Genomic DNA, 27107 nt, shown 5'->3' on the forward strand with positions numbered 1-27107 from the left:
GATCTTTCCTTCTATCCCTGGCATCCATGCAAATGCCATGTCTGTCCCGTACTGGAACAGTTCACCATCTACTGCTCAGCCCTAATCACTGTCTGTCCACAGTATGCTTGCATAATCTGTCGTGCAGTGAGCATGTTAATTCCTGGAGCGGAGCAAATTATGCCGTCCTCCGTAAAGGAGATCGTCATATTGAACCTGCTCATTATGTCTCTCCCCAGTATATTTACTGGTGAGGCCCTAGAATATAAAAGTGGGACTGACATGTCATAATCCCCTATCGATAAGGGAATGTTATGAGTAAAGGGAACCAACCCCCTAGCCCCAGAGAATCCTTGGGTGTTCATGGCTTCACCTGACATCTTAAATTTACCTTCCCTTATGCAAGACCGGGTCGCCCCGGTGTCAACAAGGAATGATAATTTTTTGTCACCTATCGTTACCTCTATGCGTGGTTCCTCCGCACTATTAGGTGTTACCGACAGGATGGGACACACCAAGGCCGTCTGTGGGCTGTCCTATTGAGGGTATAATGATTGACCACTTCCTGTGTAAGGGTTGTGTCCCAGGATCGTCACCCTACCCAGTTGTGTTTGCTGTAGTTGGGTATTGGTAGAGGTCATGTTATGGTCTTGGATTTGTGCAGGTTGCTGTACTTGCTGTGCTTGGGGTTGTTGTGTTATCGCTACCTGTTGTTGTGGCAGTAAATATGTCTGTGGCTGTTGTTGTGTTACTAGTTGTTGCTGTTCATTTCCCTGTTGCAATGTCTGCTGTTGCTGGATGCCCTGCTGTTCCTGTGTGGGCCTTTGTTGTCCCTGTTCACTCCATGATGGTGTGCCTGGTCTCACTCTACACGTGCGTGACATGTGTCCTACCAATCCACAAATCCAACACACCAGTGGTTCCCTGTTCTGCCATGGAAAGCTTCCTGTGTTGTCCTGGTATACTGGTTGCCCGGTGGGGTAGGAATTTCTAAGTCCTCCCACCTGCTGTTGTGTGTTATATCCGTATCCTCTCCCTCTCATTATTCCTCCCCTTCCCCTGTTGTAATTATAATACCCAGCTCCTGGCGTTGAGTATCCTCCTCCCATGTTAGTCGTGTATGGTTGGAGTGGCGGCATCTGTTGTGTTACAGTCTGCGATGATTGTATTTGGGAGGGATCTTGTGCAGCCACTACTTGTGTGGGGCTTTGAGTCATTGTTGCAGGTGCAGTTATTAGTGTGCCTTCCATCGTGTATTTAGTAAGTTTTTTCTGTACTAGTTTAGCCTCTTCCGTTTTCCTATCCTCTTCCTTTTTTTCATTTTTTCTTGCCATGTCCTACAATGATGCACTATTGTCAGTTGTATTTCTTGCCATGCTTTTGCTTCCATCCCCACTACTTTCTTCAGTTGTTTCTGAACTGCTTCTGGGAGCCCCTGTACTAGTATATGATAGAATATTGCTGGTGTTTTGTTCCATTGTTCTCTAATTTCCATACGCCACTTCTCTTGAATTTCCTGGATATAATCAACAGGATCTTCGTTCTCACGCATCTTGCGTGAGGTAATTGCTCCTATGTCTGATGTGTCTGGATACTGTACCCTCAGTGCCTGCCATAATGCATGTCTGCAGTTTGCGAATGGTGCCCCATCGTGTGATGTGTTTGTTATTGTGACCCCGGGGAAGCCCGCTCTCTTCCAGATGTCATCCGCTGCATCCCCTAATATTGATATTAGAAGGCCCTTTACATTTCCCACTGCCAATTTCTGTCCTGCGGTGTGTTTTTCCATTTCATATATCCATTTACCCGCACCTCCACTTAATGATGGGAGTCTGCACTTTATATTTTCTTTGTCTGCATTCTTCCAAGGGACGAATTTTGGTCTAACCCCTCCCCTCTCCAGAAGTGGCATTAAGTTGTGTCCCGTTTGACCCCCTGGGTTCCACAAAATCGAGTCCTCACACCCCTCCTCTTCTTCCGTCTCTTCTACATCGCCAATTTCTCCCATATTTCTCCTGCTCTGGACTCTTTCTCCTCCATCACTTCCCCTTCTTTCACCATTTCCTTTATTTAATGTGAGCGTGTGTATTCGTTCTCCCTGCCTGCGTCCAGGGAGGTCTCTAAGCCTTCCTGCATAGGGTGTCAGTTCGTTTGTGAAGGGTGCGAGTTTAGATGGGCATGTGGCACGTAATGAGCGTGAGGTTGTGGAGCATGTAGGACGGGATGGTGACGGTGTGGCTTCACGTGTCTGCCTTTCCGCTATTCCTTGCTCTTCCTCCTCACTTCTCTCCAGTTCTTCCTTTCTCCTGCAGATCCATGGTGAGTTTCTATTTGTCCGGGTGGTGTATAATTTATCTAGGCACTCCCTTTCACTATTTCTTCCTTCCTTCTCCATTCCTTCTTCTTCCTCACTATAAAAGTCATTCGTGCATGGCAACCCCCAATCTGTCTTTTTCCCCCTAATCGTTACTGTTCTTAAGTCTATTAGGTCCGTTCCTCCCTTTTCTTCTTTACCAATTGCTCCCCTTTGTGCTGATGTTGTTGCTACTTCTGTACCCCTATATACATTCCTCCTTACTTCACTCTCCCCTCTCCTATCTTCTCTTTCCCCTTCATTTCTCTCCGCTATTTCTCTACCAATTTCCTCTCTTTTCTTTTTTAATTCTTCCATTACTTCACTACTCATCTCCTCCAATATCTTTTCATCTTCTTTCTTCCTTTCCCATCTCTCCTTCTCCCGTTCTAATATACTCTCTATCATCCTCCCTTCTTCGTATTTCCTTGTTGTTTCTGATAGTAATCTCTTCTTCCATATTGCCATTTCCTTTTCTTTCTCCTCTTCCTCTCTTTTCCTTTCACGCAGTGCTGCTCTTGATACCCTCTCTGCTACTGCCTTTACCCTTTCGGCTTCTCTCCTTTGCTCCTCATTTCGTTCTCTCATTTTTTCCAACTCATTCTTACCTTCTTTCCTTTCCCGTGCTCTCTCTCTTTCCCCCCTCTCGAGCTGCTTGATCAGTGCATTCTACTCATCCCTTAATTCTGCTAATCGTTCCTCCAAAACCTCTTCCCTTTTTCGTAACAGCTCTTCCCCCTTTCTTTTCCCTTCTTCCCCTTTCATTTCACCTTCCCTGGTATTATCCTCGTCCATTTTCCTTACTACCTCCTTCTCTTCTCCTGTTAATGAACCTCGTAATTTTAATAGTATCTGCGCAGCTACCCACTCATCATTTCCTACGTCCGTAGTCTGCTCTCCTCCAGTCCTCCCCTTCCCTGCTGGCATCTTCCTATGAGCTGATCCCGTCGTACTAGTCCGCTCCCCTCCCGTGTGGCCACCTGTAGCTGTATATGGAGGCGGGCTGTATGCCGGGTTCGAGTACCCCTCAGCCGCCCTTAATTGTTCTCTTGCTTTTTCTCCTAGTTCTCTTAAAGGATACAACCCCCCTCCCTCTGTTTTCACTACCTTCGCTAGTGGTATATCGTCGCTCTGTTCCTTTTTTATTTCTCCTCCCTCTTGTCCGTTCCCCGTGTTCAGTGTGCCTTTACTCTCTTTTTCCTCATTCTCTCCCTCCTCCTTAATCTCCTTATCTCCCGTTGTTTCCCCCACAATGAACATTCCGTTTGGTCCTGGTCGGGACCCTTGGAACATCCTCCATAAGTTGAACACCTCCACGTGGTGTGTCAACTTCTTCCCCTTATATATATTATGTAGATGTTTTAATAGTGAATGTTTCAATATATGGATCGAAGCTACCATTAGGCGGCCATGGTGTCGTCATTTTGTTGTCCGTCCCCTGTGTCCATTCTATGCTATACTTGATCAGTTTCTCCCTATGGGGTGACAGTGTTTTACATATGTGTTGCAGCGGGGTAGTGAGGGTGTTCCCCCACCCTCCCGATCCTGCCCCGTATGACATAGTAGCGCTCCACTTGTTATCCTTCCCCTATTTGGTAGCGGTTATCTTTCTAACAGTTTACAATATACAGCCTTATATCTTTACCTGGCCCCGTAAATTTGGGGACTTGCGATAGTCCGCTAAGGAAAATTAGTAAAATATAGTATTTACATTTGTATATCCTTTTCTTTCTTTTCTTCCTTTATACAACACCCTACGGCCCCCTGCGGCCGAGGCGCACGTAGCCCCCTGCGGCTGCGTGCCCCTTGTGACGTTCTTATACAGCCGTCCTACTTTCACTTTGCTCCTCCTCCCTCTTCTACACTTGCAGTGGCCGGCGTTCTCCGTGCGCAGCCACGTTCCCCTTTTCGCCTTCCCCCCGATCAACTCATTACCGTTTACCTCAGTTTCCACGCCCTTAACACAGCTCTCCTCCTCGTCACTCAAAAATAAAGATGCCTGGTTCTCGAGATGTCCTATGAAAGCCCTACTGGTGACGTCACTGATCTCTTCAAACTACTGGTAAGATCTTCATATATTCTTTAAGTCCAAAATACACTTGCAATCTACCCCCGTTAACCCCACAGCTGTCTTCCTGTCACTCCTGGAACAAGGTAATCAATAAATATAATCGGACTGCGCACACTGCGTCGCCTCGCGTGTGATACGCCCCTCGACAGGAGGGCTTAACCAGCCAATTATCTTCCGTATTGGGCAACTAGCTAGCTACCGCCTACAGGGAAACGTCATCTATCTATCGAGTTTCCTGCTCGATCAATAGGGATCCTCATCTACTCATTGATCAATAATTGTCAAATCGTAGGAAACCGCACACACACACACACCCTTACACATGGTCGCGAGCTAGGCCAATCAGTGTCTGCGAGCGGTCACACGTGATGTTTTCGTGCTCCGCCCCCTTCTCTCCCGTAACGTAGCGGACTGCTCTCGCACTCGTCCGGCTACCATTCATTTCATTGCCAACACTAAATTATCAAACCTTCGCCGCGCACCTGTGCAACACCTCCCACCTCCCGTATTCAATTTCTCCCCCCTCCCTCACAATTTCACATTGCTTGTTGGGTGTGGCATACTCACCAAGTTCTCTTGATGCTGGGTCGCTCGACTGCGTGCACCCCTCCAAGCGGCTCGCCACCTCCCCTCGTCTGGACTACGTCTGGACACTCGCCAACCGCGGGAGGGATACTTCTCAACCGGCTCCCGAGGGCCAATATCCGGATTGCGCTGTCCGGTCTTCTCGCAGTTCCGCGATGGTCCTGTAGTCCTCAAAAAGGGGGCAGCGGCAGAGGGGGCCACGCCGCCGGGCCTCCCCGCAGCGGGAGTACTTGGAAAAATAAAATAAAAGCGGACCTTAAACAGATCTCAGCAGTGCCTCCAACTTGTCGGGGGGAAATTCTCCCGGGGTCGGCTGGGCCGTCCGCGGACCTCCGGGCAGGGAGGCCCCAACTCCTCCCGTATATCCCAAAAAAGAGATAGAGTATGAGACACACGCAAGAAGCAAGGTGGTTCTGCTGTTTATTAACCAAACGGCAGGGATGGGTCGAGGATCGTACGCGTCCGTCATGACACTCTCTCCTCATCGTGGGGCTCGCAGGCCCTTTTTACCTTAGTATGACGCGCTGCTTGCGTCACCTGAGAAAGTTAGCAAAAAACCTATCGCCACCCTGGATTGGTTCCCCGAGTGGTAGGGTTAGTATAGCATACGTATAGAGAACGTTGTTAGTGGTTAAGGGTCAGTCAGGTGGTATACTTGGGTTGTCCCTTCAATTTGATACATAAAAATTGTTACATGAAGACCCCTGAGGATTGGTCAATGTTAATGGCGTCAGTGATAAGAGCCCCATGTTCTGATTGGTCCACCCGCGAGCCCCCCAGTCTGGGACCATCGCTGTTCCCAGCTCGCGGTGCACCTGTCATTTGCAACAATGTTTCAGTATGGGTATGTGCAGACAATGTGAGTATTTATTCATGTGCTGGAAGGCCGACTACTCCCACCGCCGCAGATGTCCATTGAGTCGCTTAATTGTATCTGCCTGTGTCTTGAGACGGGGGATCCAGGCGCCTTCCTTCCTCCTGGGCTTGGCACCCTAGCAGGTTCGGCTTGGTCACGTGAGGTGGGACCGTGGTTGAGGCAGAATTCTGCACAATTAATATTGCATTTCCCACTGTGTGCCTGGCTTAATTTGCAGGTGTGACCTTGGCGTCAGCTTGCGATATGCGAGTTTGCAACATTGTGCCGTTGACTGTCTGCTTTCGCCGGGCTCATTCTGCAGGGTCAGCAACCGAACTCTTGCTCGTTCAATGTTCATGGAAGCTTTTGCTTGCGGCCTACTTGGGTCTGGTGCATAGGTGGAGCCAGTTGATACACAGGTTCTTTAGGTTATGGTACCATATTGCTTCATCCCCAGTATCGTGTCTTCGTTATATTTCTCATTATGGAGCGTGAGCAAGCTTTTTAGATGAGTTCATTATGCGTCTTGCGTTTCTAAATTTTGAAAAGCCTATGTGAAAAATAATAAAGATGCACGTCCGTGGGTGTGTCCGTCGCCTGCGTCATAGCACTGAGTATGTTCTTCGTGTGGATTGGTGTGGGAGTGTCCAGTGTACATGTTTGCACGGGTGTGCTGACCTTTGGCTAGGTCGTCATGGCATCTCTAACGATGTGTTGATTTAGTGCTGGATGGTTCAGTCGAGTCCATCCATGCCGCAGGTGTCGGCATGTGCAGGGCAGGCTGGTGGGCAGGTGGGTGGGCACATCCGTATGTTCCTGTACCAGGGTATTTGGTCGTCTGGTAGATGGGCAAACTCCTCTCGTGGCGGGTGTCTGGGCCGTGATCCTCTAGGCCAGGGTTGAGAGGGGATTGGTGGGAGCCTTTTGTTCACTTTTCCCACTTCAGAAGCTTACATGGTCGACATGAATGAGTGTTGGGAGAAATGTATCCAACCTATTCGACAAAATGTTTGCAAGTATCTTTACATCAGTATTAAGCAAGGAGATCGACCTATAGGATGTACACTTCTGAGAGTCCTTATCCTCTTTGGGGATGACAGTGATGAGGGCCATGAGCATTGTCTTCGCCAGTGGTGTCCCACTCAACACCCTTCTAAAGACATTTATCAGTGTTTGAGCTAAGGTAGAACAAAACGTTTTATAGAACCTCACTGTGAGTCTGTCCTCCCCTTGGGATTTACCACTCTTCATTCCCTTAATGTTGGAGATCACTTTCTCCACTTTGATTGGGGCCTCCAATATCAGTGCATCACCTGCCATGATCCCTTTAAGACCCACTCTTGGTAGGAAGACTCTACTCTACTAATACTTTCCGATGCTTAAAGCGTAGCATAGAAGCATCCAAACTCTTCCGTAATGTCTCAGTTGTTTTTCAACCCCCATCGTCAGCCTCCAGTACATTAACCATCCTAGACGTAGTTGGTGCCCTCAATCTCGATGCCAGAAGCTTATTGGCGTTCTCCCCTTTCTCGTAATGCCTCTGCTTAAGGTGTTTTAACACCCACTCTGTTTTATGAGCCAAGAGTACCTTGAGTTCTGACTTTAACATCCAGTCCCCCTGAGCTCATGCTCCTATTGGCCCCTCTAGAGGTTGGAGCTTCCTAAACCTCCTGCTCAGAGAATCCTAATGTTTGGCTGTGGCCAGTTGCGCTAATGAGCCCATCCCAATCAACTGAACCTTTATGTTTGCCTTGAATCCTTCCAATAGAATGTCTGTACTGACCTCCCCATTATCATTGAATTGAAAATATTCCTTAATTTGTTGAGAAATGTGTTTTCCTTCAAAAAAGGCAGTCATTGCAATACCACCACCCTCTTTGATTGCCCTCTGTCACTCCTATCACAGCTGTTACCATATTGTGGTCATACGAGAGGACCACACTGGTATCCGTTCCTCTAGCCCAGGGAAGAGTGCTAGAATCCACCAACAGTAAGTGAATCCTTGAAAATGAAGTGTGTACCGCTGAATAGTACATGAATGGTACCCCCTCCCCCACTCAAATAGATATGTACCTCCCATACATTGACCACTCCCAGCCTCACGTTGGTCTCTCGAAATTTAATAGAATCCCCACTTCTATACTATTCCTCCCCACCACCTTTAGTTCGCAACCTATCTGATTGAGGGTTGAAAACCATTTAAATATCTGCCGACTGCTAACATCCCTTCAACAAACCATTGGAGGTGCAGACTCACCTCCTACAAAATGTCTCTGTGCCCTGAATTGGGGCAGTATATGTAAACCACTGTCAGCTTAAATACCTGGAGTAGACCCTTGAAGACCTCTCTCTGTCACACTCAGTTATATTCACCCTGATTCCACAGGCTGTTCCCTGAAGAGAGGTAAATGTTAGAGACCCTAACATCTTTACAAAGCTTGTCCTCCCCCTTCACAGAGTAAGTCTCCTGAACAAATACGATGTCCAGTTTTGAGTTTCTGAAATCCCTCTTTGCCAAGGACCTCTTTAAGGCTAAATCAATTTCATTCTTGTACAACTTCTCACAGTGCCTGCCTCCCTTGGTACAAACCATACAATCTGTCTGGAATGTCTATACCAATTGTGTTCAACTTCCAAGGCGAAACAAGACAGAAACACAGGGATAGGGAAGGGAAAAAAAAACAATCATCTCGCCCTATACATTTTTTCAAAATGGACACCCACACTTTTTGGTTGTGGGCACTACCAGCCCACCCATCCATCCATTCATCCCATAAACGTTATTTGGCCTCTATCCTGACCTCCAAAACAAGAGAACCGAAACACCAGGACCACCCCCCCTCTGTGACAGTGAACTGTTAACACTGCAATGTGCAACTTAACCACCTTCAATCCCCACCTAACACCACACCCATTACCTTAAACCCCAAAACCAAAAGTACTACAAGCCCCTCTGGAAATCGAGAATTTCAACCCCTCCGAAAATAAAATAACACATACTCTACTTTCTCCCAGGACCCTTCCTGTGCCAACCCCTCATTAACCATTACCCCCTGATCCCTGCAATCATGTCAATGCAGTAGAAATGTTAACCCAACGGGTTAATGAAAACCACCATCCTCAGGTATTACCCTTTCAAAGTGAGGGCATGTTGAGTCTTCAAAACGTCTGTGTGCCCTAATTTATGTGGCGATCAGTCTTCCCAATCTCTCTAGTTTTGTCACTACACCTGCTTCCTGTAAGTTTGTTGGACTCCTTACCTCTACGAAGCAGTTTCTCTGTAAACCTTTGAATGTTGTATTCAGTGACCAACTGATATCTCATTCCTTCCCATTCAAAGAAAAGAGTGAAAGGGTAACCCCACTTGTATCCCGCCCCCTTGTTGTCAACCCATTGATTAAGAGGCACACACTTCTTTCGACTCTATATACTTGAAGGATCCCATATGTCTTGCCTTTTTGAGATTCTGGGCATTGTCAGAGTAGTGCTACCTGTAAATTCGTTGGACACCTCACCTCTACCAAGCAGTTCCTCTGTAACCCTTTGAATGTTGTACTCAGTGACCAATTGGTATCTCATACATTCCCATTCAAATAACAGAGTGAAAAGGTAACCCCACATGCATCTCACCCCCTTGTTGCGCAGCCATTGAGTGAGAGGCACACAATTCTTTTGACTCTGCATACTTGAAGGACCCTATATGTCTTGCCTTTTCGAGTCGAGATTCTGGGACTTGTCAGAGTAGTAATGAAATCTGACCAACACTGAGTGTGGGCCCCTTCCAGCTCGGCCTGCTCTGTGGGCCCTATCAATAACAATGTAATGAACGTTCTTAACCTTAAGGACCAATACAAGGATATCCAGAAACACCATTTTGAGGCCCTCGACAGTCTCCCCATCTGTCTCCTTTATACCAAAGAATCTCAGGTTGGTACGCCGTTCCCAGTTCTCAATGTCATCGACCTTAAGGTGCAGTTACACCTCCTGCTTCCTCTCCACCTCTGTGATCCTCATATCCAATCGGGTCTCCAAGATCTCTACAAGGGACTGGTTCATTTCCAGGCCCCTCAGACTCTCTTCCATGACCTCCACCTTATTGGACAGTTACGCAAATTTTGAACCAATATAGGTCCTCATCCCCCAGATTTCCTCTAAGACCATGTGAATGTTGCTCTTTGTAGCCCCAATCTTGGTGCATAAGGCCTTACCCATTGGATCTCGCTTTGACTTTTCCATCTCTGCCTTTGCCTGCTATTTATGAACTCTCAGCAACTCCTTCCAACTCATCCACCTCCTCAATCTCATCCCTGCTCCCTGCTATTGGCCACTTTCCTCATTCTCGCTCATGCACCTCCTGGGTCCACTGTGAAAGAAACTTGGGGCACCCTGTCAGTCCATCCAGTCTCCCTGACGCCTCTCACATTAGACAGAAGGTTTGTTTATAGTCCACTGAGTTGGATTTCTGAGTTGTCATCCGGTCCCCAACTTTTGACACCAGCCAAATACAGCAACCTCTACATACTGACACCTCACCCAACACTGCAGAGCTCCTCTCTGCTCATCTCCAACCCCATTGTCAGTTATAAAGAACCTTGATCAAGTTAGGCCTGCAGTTGGAGAACTTGATGCAGGGGCCAACCTCCATGTGAATGCTGCATGGAGGGCTCCTGCTGCCTCACTTTGTTTTTCTGTAATGAGGTCTGCCCAACAGCCCCCACATGTTGGAGTGCTCCTAGGACAATGGGACCCTCGCAAGCAACTCGGGCCGATTCCACACCTAGAAGAGGGAGATAGCGTTGAGGACTCCTCCGTGCCACTTCCACTGCCCACACAGCTACTGGCGCTCTGTGCTCATATCCTGGCACACTCCTCTAGGGAGGAGGTAGAGGGGTGTCTGCCCTCTTCACCACATGGTGTGCTGGACATCTCCTGTGGCACTGAGGAAGGCTCAGGGGCACCTTCCCCACCTCTGTCCACTGCTCTGGCATTGAATGTTTCCACAAATGATAGCATTTTCGAATGGAAGAGCTTCTTACGCTTGACTCAGGCCACCTCAGATCACAGGAGGGAGTGTTAGCCTCTGCAGCTCTTCCGTACCACCATCCCCACCGGCAGGGCCCATGGTGCTCTGCATCATCTTTGTATTGCTGAAAGGTGCAGGAGACCTTACACTCTGGGCTGGGGTATTAATAAAATAGTTAAAGAATTAGTCCAGAGGAAACTGATTTGTAAACAATGTATCAAAAGGAATTTTATTGAACCTGATATATCTTTTAAACAAATGAATTAAACATGATTTAATCAGCACTGAACAAATTATTCACATTGCAAGGGAGTTGATTCGTCCACAGACAGCCACCATACATACAATAATCTATAAAAGTACTACCCAAACAATTATGTAGTAGAACCTAGTAAACAACATTATTAACAGTTTACATTTTTAGAAAAGTGCATTCAATGTACAGGACCACTAACGTTATGTCCTATGTGGTCTACTCCTGGAGTGGATGAATACAATGTATAGCATGAGAACATCGCCAATTTCTCAACCGGTTGGTTTCACCGTATGAGGTCCACTTAGAACGTCTTCATCAGGAAAATACAATTGGACTATAGAGAAAGAGAAACATACAAAAACATTTTTTTTGTGAGCCCCCATCTCTAAAATAACACATCAAGCACTGAAAGTGACCATCCATAATAGGCATGCCCTCACAATCTAAAAACCATGTCAACACCATTTAAACACACACAACCAATAAAAAAGGGGTGCAGCCCAGGATTGTTATTCTCTGAAGTGTACCACTAGTTTCCTATGGCATCAAACAGGAAGTGCTACCATAAAACACTGGTGCCCTAAGGTGTAGTGAAAAAGTAAGCCAGAGCAGAACTGCAGAAATGGCATGAATTGCATAATAGCCAGAATAAGTACCCAGCAATAAACATGCAATAATGGCATGCACAAGGCCTTAGGTTAATGAAACATCGCTGACCTTATGGTTGGGCATAGAGGGAGCGGCTTCCCATGTTGGTGGAGGCTTACAAGGCAAAGGCAGACCTCAGACGGGACTGGCAATGTTCAGAATGAGAACACAAATTATATATATATCTCAAATTGATTCTGTGGGATCGGTCCCTATTGGTGCGCTAGTGACCATTCTGGTTTAATCCCAAAACCCAGCCCATAAATTGGTTCAGGTACCCAGGCAGCAAGACAAATCCTACCCCCTCAAACTTCCCACAAAGTTTGTAAATAACAGTAAGATTTAGGATTTAGCTTTGGGGGAGTGGCTTGCGCTCAAGGTCAATCCTCTCAATGTGGAACATATTTCAAACAGACGTCGCAAATGTCCAATTCATGTGAGATGTAGTATTTTTATTTTCCAAAAAGAGAAACAGTCAACACGTGTTTCGACCCCTGGTCATTGTCAAGGCTGTAAATATCATGTATGATACATAGCACCATTAATAATAATGTACATAACATTTGAAATATTAACATTAGGTCATACAAATATAAATGTAACAAAAACATGAGAATGGATAGGTCATACCATGTTGCATCATAAGCCAGGTCAGGATTTCAGGTTTGGAGTCAGAATGGAGTACTCAAGTGGGTTTGAATTGTGATCATGAAATGCATGTGTTTCTATAACCAAGGACAAAGGTTGGTTATATAATCATCTTTAAGTGGCCATGTGATACCATTCTTCATAACGCCCCAGCCCTCAGTGGCGTTATGGAGCCAAAATCACTTACTGCATACCGCACATGTCGAAGGGGCAGTGAAATCACAGGCAAAGCGATTGCTTAATCCCTGAGTCTCACAAGGAACATCACTGCACTGCTGTAGTCTAAAAACGGACACCATGCATATCTGAACGGCCGCCGCCTTGTCAGCTCTCTATGTAGCGGCCAATACGGTGAAACGTAGCCGTGTACCACAAGATCAGCCACCTGCGTCATCTTGCCTGTTCACTCCTCTTCATCTGTGCCTTTACACTCTCTTCCACGAACGGTGCACCAAGGACCACTGAAGATGTAAAAGAGCATCTGGGAATGCCATCCTCTTCACACTGCCCAAAACCACCATTGGTGCCCCATCAGGGTCGCTAACTCTGCCAAACCAACATGGACAAAGAGGGAGGGGAGGGAGCTTTGTTCACAGGTTGCCATCTTGCCTGCACCCAACCTAGGTTTAAGGACCACTCCAACCACACCACTTCCTATATACAAAGCTGACAAAGTATAGGGTGGTGGGTTGGTATTTAGGACTGAGACAAGGAAGACAGGCCTCTTTTTAACATAGTGTAACGGTATGTAACCCCCTCATCATTCTTCCTCATCACAGTCTTTACTTACTTGAGGATCTATTAAGCAGTATCCAAATAAGGAAGTGGTCTGATGGAATCATTAATATGTCTAGATGTAGTGCAAAACAGACTCAGCTAGTTCTGTCACCAACTTTAAATGGATAGGACCTCATATAAAAATGTTCAATTGTTTGATCAGTGCAGGGGAACCTAAGCCAGGGAAGACCAGCACATCTCTGGAAGGATGTGCACCTAAACATGGACCACAAGGGAATCGCCACCAATGAAAATCTTCCACTGATATGAAAAATAAATGGGAACCCAACAAGCACGTTAGTTGTGTAGATGTCCAACTCAGTCAATCACGATGCTAAAGCAGAAGATATATTCATCTATATTTGAATTTGCCCCAGGAAGAAAATAAATTAAAGACCTGTCAGTAGTACATTGGCTGGAAAATTAACACATGCAGTGTAACTGGCACATCTGCTGATGCAAATGAAGGAACAACCACTGACAAGGGGACCGACTGCTTGAATTGAGAAACCAGAGCCAATATCCTTAAAAAGAAGGAATGAGGCATTTCACAAACCGATTCCATAGAAAGTGCAGGCATGGGCCGTGTCCCAACAAATACATACAATCAATTTGACATAAATCAAGTAGACAGAATCACAGACTGGAATCCATTATTTGAAAGCAAATATTGGACATTTCAGAGAGAGTATTCCATACAGGAAAATACTTATATATGGCTGAAGATTCCATACATGAAGAATTATCTATGTAAATGAGGCAAACAGTGTAGCTCCGTCTAAGAGTTAAGTGATCTATTGTCTTGTCTGGCCATAACACCGACCCCATTCACACCAGAATATACAAATGGAAATCTTGTATTCAAATATGGAGTGGGGGATGTCCTTAAGAAAGCAATCTCTTAAAATATCCAGGATCAGGAAGCCGCTTGAAGGGATTACTCTTTAGAAGCCATCGTCAAGTAACAATCCATGATGATGACATCAGTACAAATTACATATTTCCAACCTCCTGGCTTAATGATGACACAAAGCAACCTACTCATGGCCATCAAGCTGTTGAAGGGCCCATTCATAACCTTCTCCATACCCTGATGATTTTGAAGTGTTGAATACAGTAGGTAACCTAAGCAGAGAGAGGTTGCTCTGTAAACCATGTGAATCACTCTGGTAAGTGAGAATCAGAAGAAACAGGAAACCACAGATTGATATAACAACCATTCTATAACGTGTGGGTCTAGGAGAGCAAAAACAGCACCTGACACTACTGTTTGTAGGAAAATAGAACCAGTCTGGCATACTGATATAGAGTCCAAGTGTCTGAATAGTATGGAGGCCATGATGCAATGAAGAAAGAAGGATACAGCAAGGGGATGTGTAGAGGTTCTGCACACATATACCTCTACTCTGAATGAATGTCTACTATGGAAAAAAGCTGAGTATATAACCTTCCTCCACCCACATTGGTATAAATAACAATGAATATGTCTGAGATTGCCAAATTGGCTAACAAATCCCACGTCTTTGTACTACTGAAGTAACACGATAAAAGCTGTACCAAGTGAGTGAAGTGGAGGAGTGATGTCTGGAGAGCTCACAGTCTTTAAATTGTTAGCAGACAAACAGCTTTGGAATAGCTTACTCTTAGACATTCTTCAAATGGTAATGGACTATAAAGTGGATTGAAACACACATACAGATATCCTTGTGATGGATCAGAGTGAACTTTGTTTTCCAAAATAGTATTTAAATTACATCCAGCCATCAGTGGTATTAACCAGAAGAATCCATGCAAAATCAGAAAGAACAGATACATGATTTGAGGACACCAGAATTATAGATGTAGACAGAATTCCTGGTGTCTCTGTAGGCTATTTGGAGATGGCAAGTTGGACTGCAACTGCCTCTGTTAGAAGGTCTGATTTCCCATGGGAGAAAATGACTCACTACAGGACATATTTTGTGTCAAAGATAAATCTTAAGTCTACTCTGCTTCTTGTGACATCAAATAGCCCACCCACTGAGCTAGCAGGTGCCCTGTTACCTTAGGCCAATGTTGCTCCTAGAATTGGAGGTGTGGAAAACAACTATTTTCTACCCCCACTGAAAACGAATGTTCATGTGAACCTGCTACTGAGAAATGTGGGGTCCCTTCATAGATGTTGAACAGTTGCCCACTTCGATTATCTCCCTTCAATAGATGTCGAACAGTAACCCACATCAACTATTCCCCTGTTTATAGGGCTGTGGGAACCATGTCTATCCTCTTAAGAGCATTTCCTGTTAATAAACAATAGATTAATGAACGCAATGACACTGCTTCTACCATCTTGGAATAATGGACGCTTATAAAGCCATAGCTGGGATGATACAACATGGCTCTGTGTATAAGGTAATGTCAAACATGAAATCTCGGGCATGCACCATGCTGTATAGGTGACATATGTCTTAAATAGAACATTGTGCTCCTAGGGCTCCTAGGGGAACCAGTGCTTTGGATGACCAATACCAGCCAGAGAACATTTTAGGAACTGGAGGGAATCCTAAAGTGAACCCCATATAAGAAATGATGATACCTGAAACTGTACCTCCCGCCTCCCATTTGGAGGAACCAATAGGTCTCTGGAGAATGTACAACCCAGTTATGAACACATATTAAGGTCCAGAGGAGGATACAAAGAAGATCGAGTGGGGTATGTACTTTCCAGATATTACCACACATTCACATTAACCTGCTCCCCTAGCACATGTACTCATGTGTGGGACTGTCCAATGTGCGAAAAAGGCACTGGTGCAAGATCCGCCAATCATTGCTAGTATGTCAGCCATGTTCTTTTCCACATCAAATAGGAACTTTCGTTTCTGGGTGTTTGGTACCAACTGTTAGTAATCACCATCATCATTATCAACATCTCTCCGCTCAATCTGTGACCCCAGAATGATAAATGCACGAGTTGACACAGCGGAGTATGAATTCATGCCTTATAGCAGTTCTTGTTCATTAGGTATGTGCAAACTACATGCATAACTATCGGATTTCCCACCTGATTGCTACTGCACATGTTTGCTCCGGCAGAAATGTACAGGTGATCTAGGGCTTGGAGGAGGGTCACTCATAAGTTGACCTGTTCTGCAGTATTGCAAGCTGCTGCCAGAGTCAACGTTTCCAGGTGAAATTAAATGCTACCTTAGCATACTCTGTCATACAGAAATCTTCAACATGGTCAATTGTGCTAGACTAGCCAATCACCTCATCATACAGAGCATGGGAAGATATTTAAGTGACCACAAACACAAACATTGGGAGTTTGCTGCCTAGCTAGAACCTAAGTCTATAGGTGGGAATATAAGTCTGAAATAATGCCCACAATAGGCAAAATAAATATGATATTGGGCGTGCTTACCTTTAGAGCCTAGTTTTCCAGGCCAATGCCACCAGTGCCCATTGTACAATGAATCCGTTTCAGTATACCCACACTGAAGTCTGTGCATGATACCAGAGGTCTTACCAGATCTGACGATCCTTATGATACGCAGACATGAACCCCGAAACCAGAGGGACACAGTAGAGGTGCTTTAAGCCTTGAGCCAAACACGTTTCAATCAGCATGGATTCCTTAACAAACTGAATGGGAGAGTGTGCTAGGTGAGCACATTCCATTGTAAGTAACCCTGATTCTCACTGTCGTGTGATGGATTGGTGACATGCCATTAAAAACAATTAAGGGGATGGCAGAAAATGTCAGCTGGTTCGTGGCTTGTGCAAAGCAGGGAGAGGATGTGTACCTGTTGGCAAGTGGAAACGTGGGAGCCGAGCACCCATTTTAAGTCAATCATTGTACTCTTACAGGAACCAAGCATCAGAGTGTGCCCTTATACATGAAAAGGGAAAGACCAGTTCAGCTACCTGGGTGCCAGTTACCAAACCTGCCCTGCCATGGTTGTAGGGGAGAGGCTAAGGACAAGATTTTCATCAATCCACCCACAATGTCGTTGTGGATAAATTAAAAAGTGAGAGCATGCCAGTCAGTGCTTGAAGTGGTAAATGTGCCATGGTCTCCTCTTCTCCTCAGCATCCATTAAATTACTATGTGCAGGGAGCCGAGCAACAGCCACTCCTCAAAGAAAGCACTGCGAACGATGGAACAATAATAACAAATGTAAACTTATTTTTCTGTACGGAGATGTTGTAATGAAGGTGATGATTCAGCACCAGACAGGGGGCGCACTTACCAATTGCAGGAATAATGGTGATATGTTGGGACACCCACTAGGCGGGACACGGGGACCCCAGGGAACTGTGGTAAGCCCCAAGGACCTTTTATGGAGGGAAACAAGGAGGGACACTCTGTATAAAACACAGTATGGACACAGGGGACCCTGCGATGTAAAGGCAAGAGTGGTGAAACTGCAGGTATGCAATCTTCATGGGGGTATCACAGGTGGGCTTCAGATCACAGACCAACTTCAAGCACATGACCTGTGCACTGCGGCTGAGGGAAGAGGAAAGCTGACTTCAGGCTGTATGTCTCCAGCAGACCGCACTCTCTGTTAACATCACCCAGTAATGTAATCAAGGTCGGCGAGCCAGTCCCACGGATACTCGTGGGAGCTGAGGAAATCGCCCTTACAGAGAAGGCACTTGCATGGCAAATCACCCCCTGGTCGGTGGGTATGGGAACAAGGACGCAGAATCGAGGGGCGCTCCAAGAAGAGACACTCAGATGGGAAGTTTTGGAGTCTCTGAAAAGTAACAAGCCCTCATAGTGTCCACAACAGTGTTTGTGAAGTTACTAAGTTACTATCTTGCAGGCACCTTGTAAATGTCTCCTTCCCCACTAGTCCAGGGTATCTTGTGTTCCTCCCTTTCTGGTGCTAATCAATGGCAATTGAATAAAGAACCAGAGGTCAGCACAATTATGTCATTACTAATTGCAAATTGTTTGTGGGATAGAGCAGGAAGCAATATGTCCCCACATGAGGTGAGGATGGCTGAAAGGAGGTAGATCGTTTTGCTACAATCATGTCTAAGTGACGCAGTCCATCCAGTTAGCTTCTTGGAAACCAAGAAGATGCGAAGCTTGAATTACAACTGTATCTAACTGAGAAAACGTTGTATTAATGGTATAAAACTACTGCTTGCTGTGAGCCCGTTTGTCAGCTCTCATCAAACAGTTCTGTTCCACTGTGCTGTTTGATTTGTGCTCGCCCAGCTGTAATAAAAGCATTACTTCTTGCCCGGTGTGCACTTCTTTTTGGAATACTGGTAATTTATTTATTACGAGCCCTATAGGACCCTGAAACAATGGAAAGGGGAGAAAGTCTGCCTCTCCTTGGAAACAGTCAAAAGGACAGGAAGTGGTGTTGTGGGAGTGGTTCTTATGGGCCACAAGAACAATATAAACAAGCACAGAGTAGGGACAAGTGCAAAGCTGAGCCTCTCATCTATATTAGTTGGAAAGAGTCTTATGGAGAGTCCATCTGTAGACCTTACAGATCTATCGGTGTATAGCTATTACTATTGGTAATACATCTGATAGGACAGGATTACTGTGATGACATGACTACTGCTCTGCAGTAGTACAGCCGGGATGAGTAGTGGCTAAACTGAATACTCAGCCCCACACTACTATTAAACTAGCAGTGATCCCAATCTTAAAGGTAAAACATACACAGCATGACAGGAATACCTCCTTGCCTTTTGTGGTAACTTTGATAAAGGGGAGGCTATGGTATCTGGAGGGGTGGGAAGTAATAACCAAAACCAATTGGGCAAAGGCTTCAAAATAAAAGAATGTGCAAACAAGGTTCTATAAAAATATACATACTTTAATTAGAGAATCGAAAATGCAATTAACATACTAAAAAGACGAACAAAATCCCTCCCGTATTGAGAGAAGACAAAACATTTAGAACTGATACAGCATGACACTCTGGATTCTTGAGCAAGGGTTATCAGGCAAGCAATTGCAGCAATTATACTGTTCAAATGCTATGTTCTTGAACAATAAGCTATGCTAGGTGGCTTATAAGTCAATATGGTCAATGCTTTTCAGTGGTTGAACTTGGTTTGAGATAATGAGAGTTGCATTGATCCAGCAGCGAGTCAGCATTGAGCCGTTGTCGAGAAGGACTCCATGTGGTTCATGTCGACCTTCAGGGCGATGTGGTTGGATGGGTCCCACAGATTTGAGTCTGTGGTCCAGTCAGGTCGAGACAATACTTCTGCTGAGTCAAGTTGGTGTGTGACATGTGCGTCATGAGTGCTTCCGGCCATAAGAATCAGCTGTCACATCAGGTAAAGATGAGTTCCTCTTTGATCAAAGCTGTGCTTAAAGATGCAGCAAGTTGGGTGCTTGTACAGCAGTGTACCAGCACTGAGGCAACAAGGAGAGCATCTGATGAAAGAGTCAAAGCAGTTTGAAGATGCATTCAGTTGTTTGAAGATGAAAAGTGTGCCAAAAGAATGACTGAGGGGGCTCTGATGGTTTGAACGTGTCAAGCACAGTCTAAGCAGTTTGAAGGTGGCTTGAAGAAGTGAAACAGGATATCTGGGTGGTTTGGACTGCTCAAGTTGATGGGAATCTCAACCCAGGGGCTCTAGGATAAGATGAGTCATTGCTCTTAAACCCCAGTCCAGGGAACAGGGATGGCACTTATGGGGCTTCATTCACCTTTAGTGGGAAGCCTGGTTCCAGTGGCAGGGCTTTGTCCATGGCAGTCTATCCACAATATTCCCTACGTTTGGTTAAGAGACAGCGTTCTCATTTACTTTGGATGCTTTCTGCCCTAACCTCTAAGTCAGAGGACTTTAGAATGGAGTGCACTCTCATCAGAGATACAAAGGTGTATTCTTCTTCTGATGTCTAATTTGAATCTACTAAGGGGTGAGAGACCCCCTCTGTATAAAGCCACATGTCACAGGGGATTGGGTACTTGTTGTAAAGGGTGCAATTTATGTTGCTCCAACAAGTAAGATGTTCCTCTTATATCATACCAAGAGGGCTATTTTCTTCAGGAAACACATGGGGCAGAAAGGTAGAGAGCCACAATAGAAAACAAGGATTATGGACCCCATTTTCAGCTAGGCCGTCTCCCTCTTGCTACTCTAAAATCAACACTGTCCCAAGCCTGCTGAACTCATAATCCTTTTGTTGAGCAACACTCTGTTTGTTGTGGGGTGGGGGGGTCTTTGTTATGTGAATGCCAATTTGAAGCAGGGTTCCCAGGGGCACTCCTGGGATGGATCACATGTCCTGATGGGAGTTGTCACCCTTCCTCCTGAAGAATGGTAGGAAAACAAAATCCTGGTTATTGTCTTACATGGATCAGTGAAGCCACAAATATACATGACCTTGACATGACTGACTTGGCTCACAGTGTTGATACATATTTGACATTGAATTGGGGCGTCTTTAATAATTGTGTGCTCTTATCAGTAAGCATACCATAGCCAGGTACAACCTATTCCTAGCGACTGCCCTTCCACCAGACTGATAAGGCAACAATTATTACATTTTAGTACAAAAGTTAAAATGCTACCTCTGTCTACAGGGACTTGGTGATCTAAAAGCTACCAGGAATGCTCATGTCATGTGACTTTCAAAGCTGTCCTGTGCCATTATAGAGCAGGCCACAGATTTCAGGAAACTAGTGCATTAAAGGTACGCGGATGCACTATGCTCTAGGCATGAAGATTTTCATGAAGGACTTCCCTTTCAGGAACATAATTACCCACATATTTGTATGTATTGATAAAAATAAAAAATGGCTTTCACTCCTTTGCAGATGGCATCCTGTCACAATTACAACATATAAAACGAGTTCTGTACAAAAAAGTACAAAACAACATATGAAGTTGCATCTTTGATGCTATAACGGATTTGAAAACTATGCTTTCTCCTCTGGATGCAATTTACTATTTCTGGGATTAAAGGTAGTTCACAAATGTTCGATAAATGTACTAATAAACATAGTAAAAAATAAGATCGTTGGAAATAGTTTTGCGTTAGAAATGTTGCTGAGGATAAAAAGAACATATATTACGTTTGTGAAACCTTTATTTTTACTTGAAGATAATAAAACATAGTTTTTCTAAGAAGTAATCATTGTCGTCTTCCATTGACCATCATGTTACCTATTCAATATTAATAATTATGGTGATTTTAACTGTAATTCAAAGCGAAATAGTCCTGAATACGCTTAATTGAAATTGTTGGTCTGGCAATGTCTGTCTGTAGTTATAAAATATGATGCATCGCCCTATGTCAACCCTCATTTCATAGCGATGCTTTGTTTGAACGTTGTTTAGCTCTTAACTTCATATTGGTTGGAGAATTCCTTAACCAACTGTAGGCAATTTATCAATAAAACAAATGTTTCTTTTCCATGGGTGTTTGTAGGATATATGGGGCCATTTAAGCTGTGTTTTATTCAGCTCTGCTGCTTGCATGAAACAAGGTCCCTTTGCCTCAAGAGAAATAAATGCGCAGAAATGCAAAATAAAATCTATAGCCCCGTGTGATTAGAAAGACACGTAGAAGTAGTGCTTCTATATATGCATTCACGACACGGCAACATCAGTAGAAGACACCGCTGTCTTAAGTTGCTCGCAGTTGACAGAACACCTTTGTTTACTGTTAGCTGAGCACTATCATACTAAGGCAATTATAGCCATTAGAATTGCAAATGCTGTTAATGTCACGCACCTGAGGCACATCGCGTCCAGAGTTTAGCGAGCATGACTCGTTTTCATGAAGAAAGAATGCAGCAGTGTATTGTTCATTTTAGCATTTTAGCAGTTACATCTGCAACATAGCTCATCCTGACAGTGCCATATGTCACTTGTATAAAACAGTTCCCGAGGAATGGATAATCTTTACGCGCGCCACTCGTGACACATATGCAATAGGCAGAAACGGGTGTTTAGGCAGAAAATGACAAATGTGACAGGAAGAATAATTTGATAGGACACTGGCATACAATCCCACCGCGAGAGTTGTCTTTTTTTAGCCCATGGAATAAAGAATACATTGACAAAAATATTACAATATTTCAAATCAACCAACGGTTCTGAAAATGCTGCATTCAAACACGCTTTTATGATTTTGAGGCATGATTTTCTTAATTAATTGGCTGGATTCTAGAAATAAATACCATACATACGATCAATCAATAAAGCTACTTGTATTACCTAGCAGTTGCCTCCTATTCAAGATATGGTTTTGAAATTAGACGAAACAAATAGCTTGATTTGTGAAAATAATCGGTGTATGATCAATTGAAGGCCAGCTGAGTACTGCTGCTGCTTCCATTTCATATTTTTTTTTTTAGCCATCCCTAAAACTGCAAAAGCAGGCAAATGATACAAAAATACTATTTAAAACTATTCAAACACGCCTTTATGATTTTGAGGCATGATTTTCTTAATTAATTGGCTGGATTCTAGAAATAAATACCATACATACGATCAATCAATAAAGCTACTTGTATTACCTAGCAGTTGCTTCCTATTCAAGATATGGTTTTGAAATTAGACGAAACAAATAGCTTGATTTGTGAAAATAATCGGTGTATGATCATTTGAAGGCCAGCTGAGTACTGCTGCTGCTTCCATTTCATATTTTTTTTTAGCCATCCCTAAAACTGCAAAAGCAGGCAAATTATACAAAAACACTATTTGTTCATGTTCATGCCACCAATGAGAGCAGAGAACACAACCTGCTAAACCACATCCCCTAAGCAAAGACACCTCAGACATGTTTCAAACTTGTTAGGCCTGACAAATAATGTTGAGCTTCATTTCCTTTTCCACTAAAAGCCTCGTGCTGAATGGCCAGGGATGTGGAGAAATGTGGCAACACATATATTTTTGTATTTTACCCTTTATCCTCACATTCCCAGTCAGATAGCACAGTGAGCTAAGCGCTTGCCCCTGATATCTATGCGCAGCGGGCTGTGGCAGGTTTGAATCCCATCAGGGTCAACTCAGCCTTTCTTCTTTGCAAGGTTGATAAATTGAGTACCACTCTGTGGGATAATAATATCTTCTGTTATTTCATTGTTCTGAGACCTACGGGTGCATAGCACTATATAAAACATATTTTATTATTATTCCCAATGGAGCAGTAACATCTCATAAGTCAGAGCTTGGGCGTTGGGGGAGTTTGGTGCAGCCGTACGATATTCTTTACTTTTAATTCGGTATACATGCATTTCGTCGACCACTTTTTCATCGTGGGACTTTTCATCGCCAACATTTTTTTTGACATTTATTTTTCGGGGGGGGGGGTGTTTGTGCGGGTTGGGGTATGATTATTTAAGTAAGGGGGGGTTGCATATAAATGTTGGCGATGAAAGGGTCGCGATGAAAAGTCCCACAATGAAAAAGTGGTCGACGAAATAACGTAGAACCTTTTAATTCTGGTTCCGTCAGTCTTCAAATTCCAGCTGCATTACAGAATGGGTGTGTGTCTGTTCCTCAAACCGTAATGCAGCTGGCATTGAATTGTGCAATTGTTAGATGTATTTCAAATTTAAACACTGTTGTTTCAAAACTATGTATGGGTCAGTGGTCCACTACATAAGGAGACAATGAGAGGAGAGCTACTTGACAGGGCTATCTGCAGCTGTATTCTGTCCCGGGGTGGTGGGCAGATGTGGGCTGGGTGTGTATATGTGTAAAATAAATATAATATGATGCAGGTAATTCTCTCTCGAAGAGGGCGGCCTGCTGACCAGGTTCCTCTAGCCACGACTTTCATGCCAAAAACATTGTGTACATATGTGCCCTGATACATCAGTATCCTGATCTGCTGTACCTGCTGTTTTGTGGCACAGCGCAGGTTTAATAATCACAGATGCCCACTGCCAGCTGCACTGACAGCCAAGCCAGTGCAGCAATGGGTCTGCATTCAAAATATGCACCCCTGCCCCCAAACTATATTATAAATAAGAGAGCTGCTCCTCGCTTAGCAAATCAACCAACCGTCTTAAATCACAAACTCGTCTGCAAACAGAGGACCAATAAACAATCCTCCTCTTGTCATGTACCCACCCTCTAGAACTTGTCTCTCGTGTTTTCGCTAGGAATGCTCCTACAGTACTCCTATTTTGCAAATCTCTCAAAACATGGCTTTTTCAACAACACATGACAAAGTACTATTTCTAATGGACGCACATACCGATGCACAGACCTCAACTCTAAGTACTACTCTGCTGTTGAAAGATGCCAGCCCAAGTGATGGCTACCCACACTCTGCTCTCGAGCTAATTCCACACTATAAATAATAAGATACAAATAAAATACTATCCTGGAGGCAGTTATACACTTTAAATAGAAGCCATACCTAAATTAGGGTATGATGGCTATCATCTCTGATACATATTACAGACACATCAATCTAATATCATATCTGGGTCAGCATTATGAGCTCAGCTCAGCTGCGAAAGGGCTATGTGTATTCTGGTCAGACAGCATGGCACTGCCAAGTGACACGACAGGAGACCGGATGGCTATGTCTCTCCTTTTACCCTTTGTGAGGCTGCATAATGTCTTATTCAGTGAGCCAACCTGAACCTATCCGTGAGAGTCCAGAGCGGGACCAACACTTCTTGAGAGCCAAGATGGGCAGGATCTCTTTTTTTCATCACCGCAAATTGATCAAACTGCCTGCCTTCTAACTGGGTTCTCCACATTTTGAACCTCAGGATCGTCTGGTGCTGCTATTGGCACCAAACCAAAAGTATGTGCTTACAACTTTGAACCAGCTTGATGCAGCAGCGTGTCCTCAGAGAGTCTGTCACCTCTGAAACTGGAATCAACCACTCATCGCTGGGACCACCTTGAATCTCTGGACTTTCACTCTTTGAGTCAAACCAGCATTTACTGCACGACTCGACCTGGCTCAACCTTGAAATGCTATGTCAAACACGCTCACTGAAACACCAGGGTCAACACTTCGAACCATCATGGATCTTTGACTCGAACCGCTGAAGTGTCTGTTGCCAGGCACTCGAGAGTTAATGAGTGCAGCCCCCGCCGTTGGGGAGGCGGAGTTATTGTGTTGGGGAGCGGGAAGGAGGAACGGGGAGTTCTGGGTAAGGCGCGTAGGCGCCAGTTCCGATTAGAGATTAGATGAATAAAGAAGTTGTTACATCCACTCCGTGTGCGCGTCCTCCTTACTGGCCCTTCTAAGAGGGTAACACTGGCGACGAGGTCTTCCAGTGCGCACCGCGGAGTCCTCCTCCTCCTTGGCAATCCGCCACACTCGTGCTCGGCAGGCCTACCGGCTCCTCCGCCGCAGGCACCTCCTCCTGCTCCTTCGGTGGCCGCACACGTGCCACCACCTTCCTCGTTCCGCTACATCGGGGATTTTACCACGTTCCCTCCGGCAACTGAAGTACGCCACGGCCTGACTGATCTCCTCCCGACAAGCTACCATCGCACGTCGCCATGAGCAGAAGGGGCTCCACCTCGGGGTCCGGGCCCAGTTCACCTCAACTGCCCCGTGCGACACAACCGATTCAACTACGCCTACCCCCACCTTTCACCATGACCCCGCAGTCCACAAAAGGGCCGCGATGGACTGACTGGATGGAGGATTTTCAACATTACGTACGGGGGTCCGGCGATGGCGAATCGCCCAACATCAGGGACATCTTCCTCAATCTGGTGGGGGGAGAGATTAAAACCGTTGTGAAAACGATTCCCGCTGCAGAACAAAACACTTTCAAGAACTTGATTAAGGCGCTAGACAAGCTCCTCATAATTGAAGTCAACCGTGACTATGAACGCTACCTATTCAACAAGTGCACCCAAATGCCGCAAGAGACGGTAGATGAGTTCATCACCCGCCTTCGGGTAAAAGGAGCGAACTGTCAATTTGACGCGTATTCACTGGAAGAAGCCATAAGACTGAGGGTCATCGAAGGGTGCCTGTCTCCGGCTCTCAAGAAACAGCTCCTGAAGAGACCTCTCACCATCCAAGAGGTGAGTGAACTAGCCCGCATTCACGAGAGGGTGGATGCCCAGGCCACATCCATGTGCAATCCGGCCCACCCCAAATTGGACACTGCTGAAACCGTTGCGGCGTTGCAGCCATCCCGCCCGGGAGATAGAGGCTCACACCCATACAGGACGCAGCCCGCGCAAGCTCCTCGTCTACAGCGGCAGTGCTATCGATGTGGGATGTCGTTCCCCCATGCCGGAGCGTGTCCAGCGCTGTCACAACGATGCTCGAATTGCGGGAGAGAGGGCCACTTCCAGTCCGTATGCCGTGAAGGCATACCATTCCCGCCGGTGAGACCCCTCACACAGGCCAGGATGCGTTTCCGTCCGCCGTTCCCACAATACCACCAGCCCAGATTCGGCCAACCAGGAGGGGGGCAGAGGCGTTACATCAGAGCCATCGACGAGTATCAAACCCAAGGTTACCCGATGCAGCCTGAACTACCGGATCAGCTACAGGCTCTCACCGACGAATATGACCACCCCCGATAGACTTCAGATACGGGACTGCCTACCATGACGTGCAAGAGGCGGCATACGATCCGCCATACGACATGTATGACCAGGACGAATTCGTCAACCTGATACAGGACACTGAAGAGGCCAGAGAGGCCCCCAAAATCCCTGTCAAGATGGGCAATCAACAGTTCCTTTTCATGATCGACTCAGGCGCCACCGTCAACATCATGGGTGAACAGGACTACGCCAAAATTCTGAACCCACCAGCACTGGAGGCCCCCCGTTCCAGAATATTCCAGTGGGGTGCCGCAACGCCCCTACAGGCTGTGGGATGTTTTACACAACGCTTCCTCCTGAACGGCCGGCGGATCGACACGACTATCCACGTCATCCGGTCGCTCACCAAAAGCCGATGCCTCCTCAGTTACCACACGGCATCTCGTC

The 27107-nt window shown here is 45.4% G+C and overlaps 1 long non-coding RNA gene across 1 annotated transcript in view; it reads right to left on the reverse strand.

The window, feature by feature from the left end:
• Positions 1 to 11069: 11069 nt before the first annotated feature.
• LOC138526570 (uncharacterized) overlaps positions 11070 to 27107 on the reverse strand; it is a 232691-nt gene continuing 216653 nt past the window's right edge. Inside the window, exon 3 of the long non-coding RNA XR_011283623.1 lies at positions 11070 to 11457. This is a non-coding gene — a long non-coding RNA (uncharacterized lncRNA). The remainder of the gene's footprint in view (positions 11458 to 27107) is intronic.

Source organism: Ambystoma mexicanum, chromosome 7p (genome assembly GCF_040938575.1).
Source record: "Ambystoma mexicanum isolate Mex_15411 chromosome 7p, UKY_AmexF1_1, whole genome shotgun sequence".
Lineage (NCBI taxonomy): Eukaryota > Metazoa > Chordata > Amphibia > Caudata > Ambystomatidae > Ambystoma > Ambystoma mexicanum.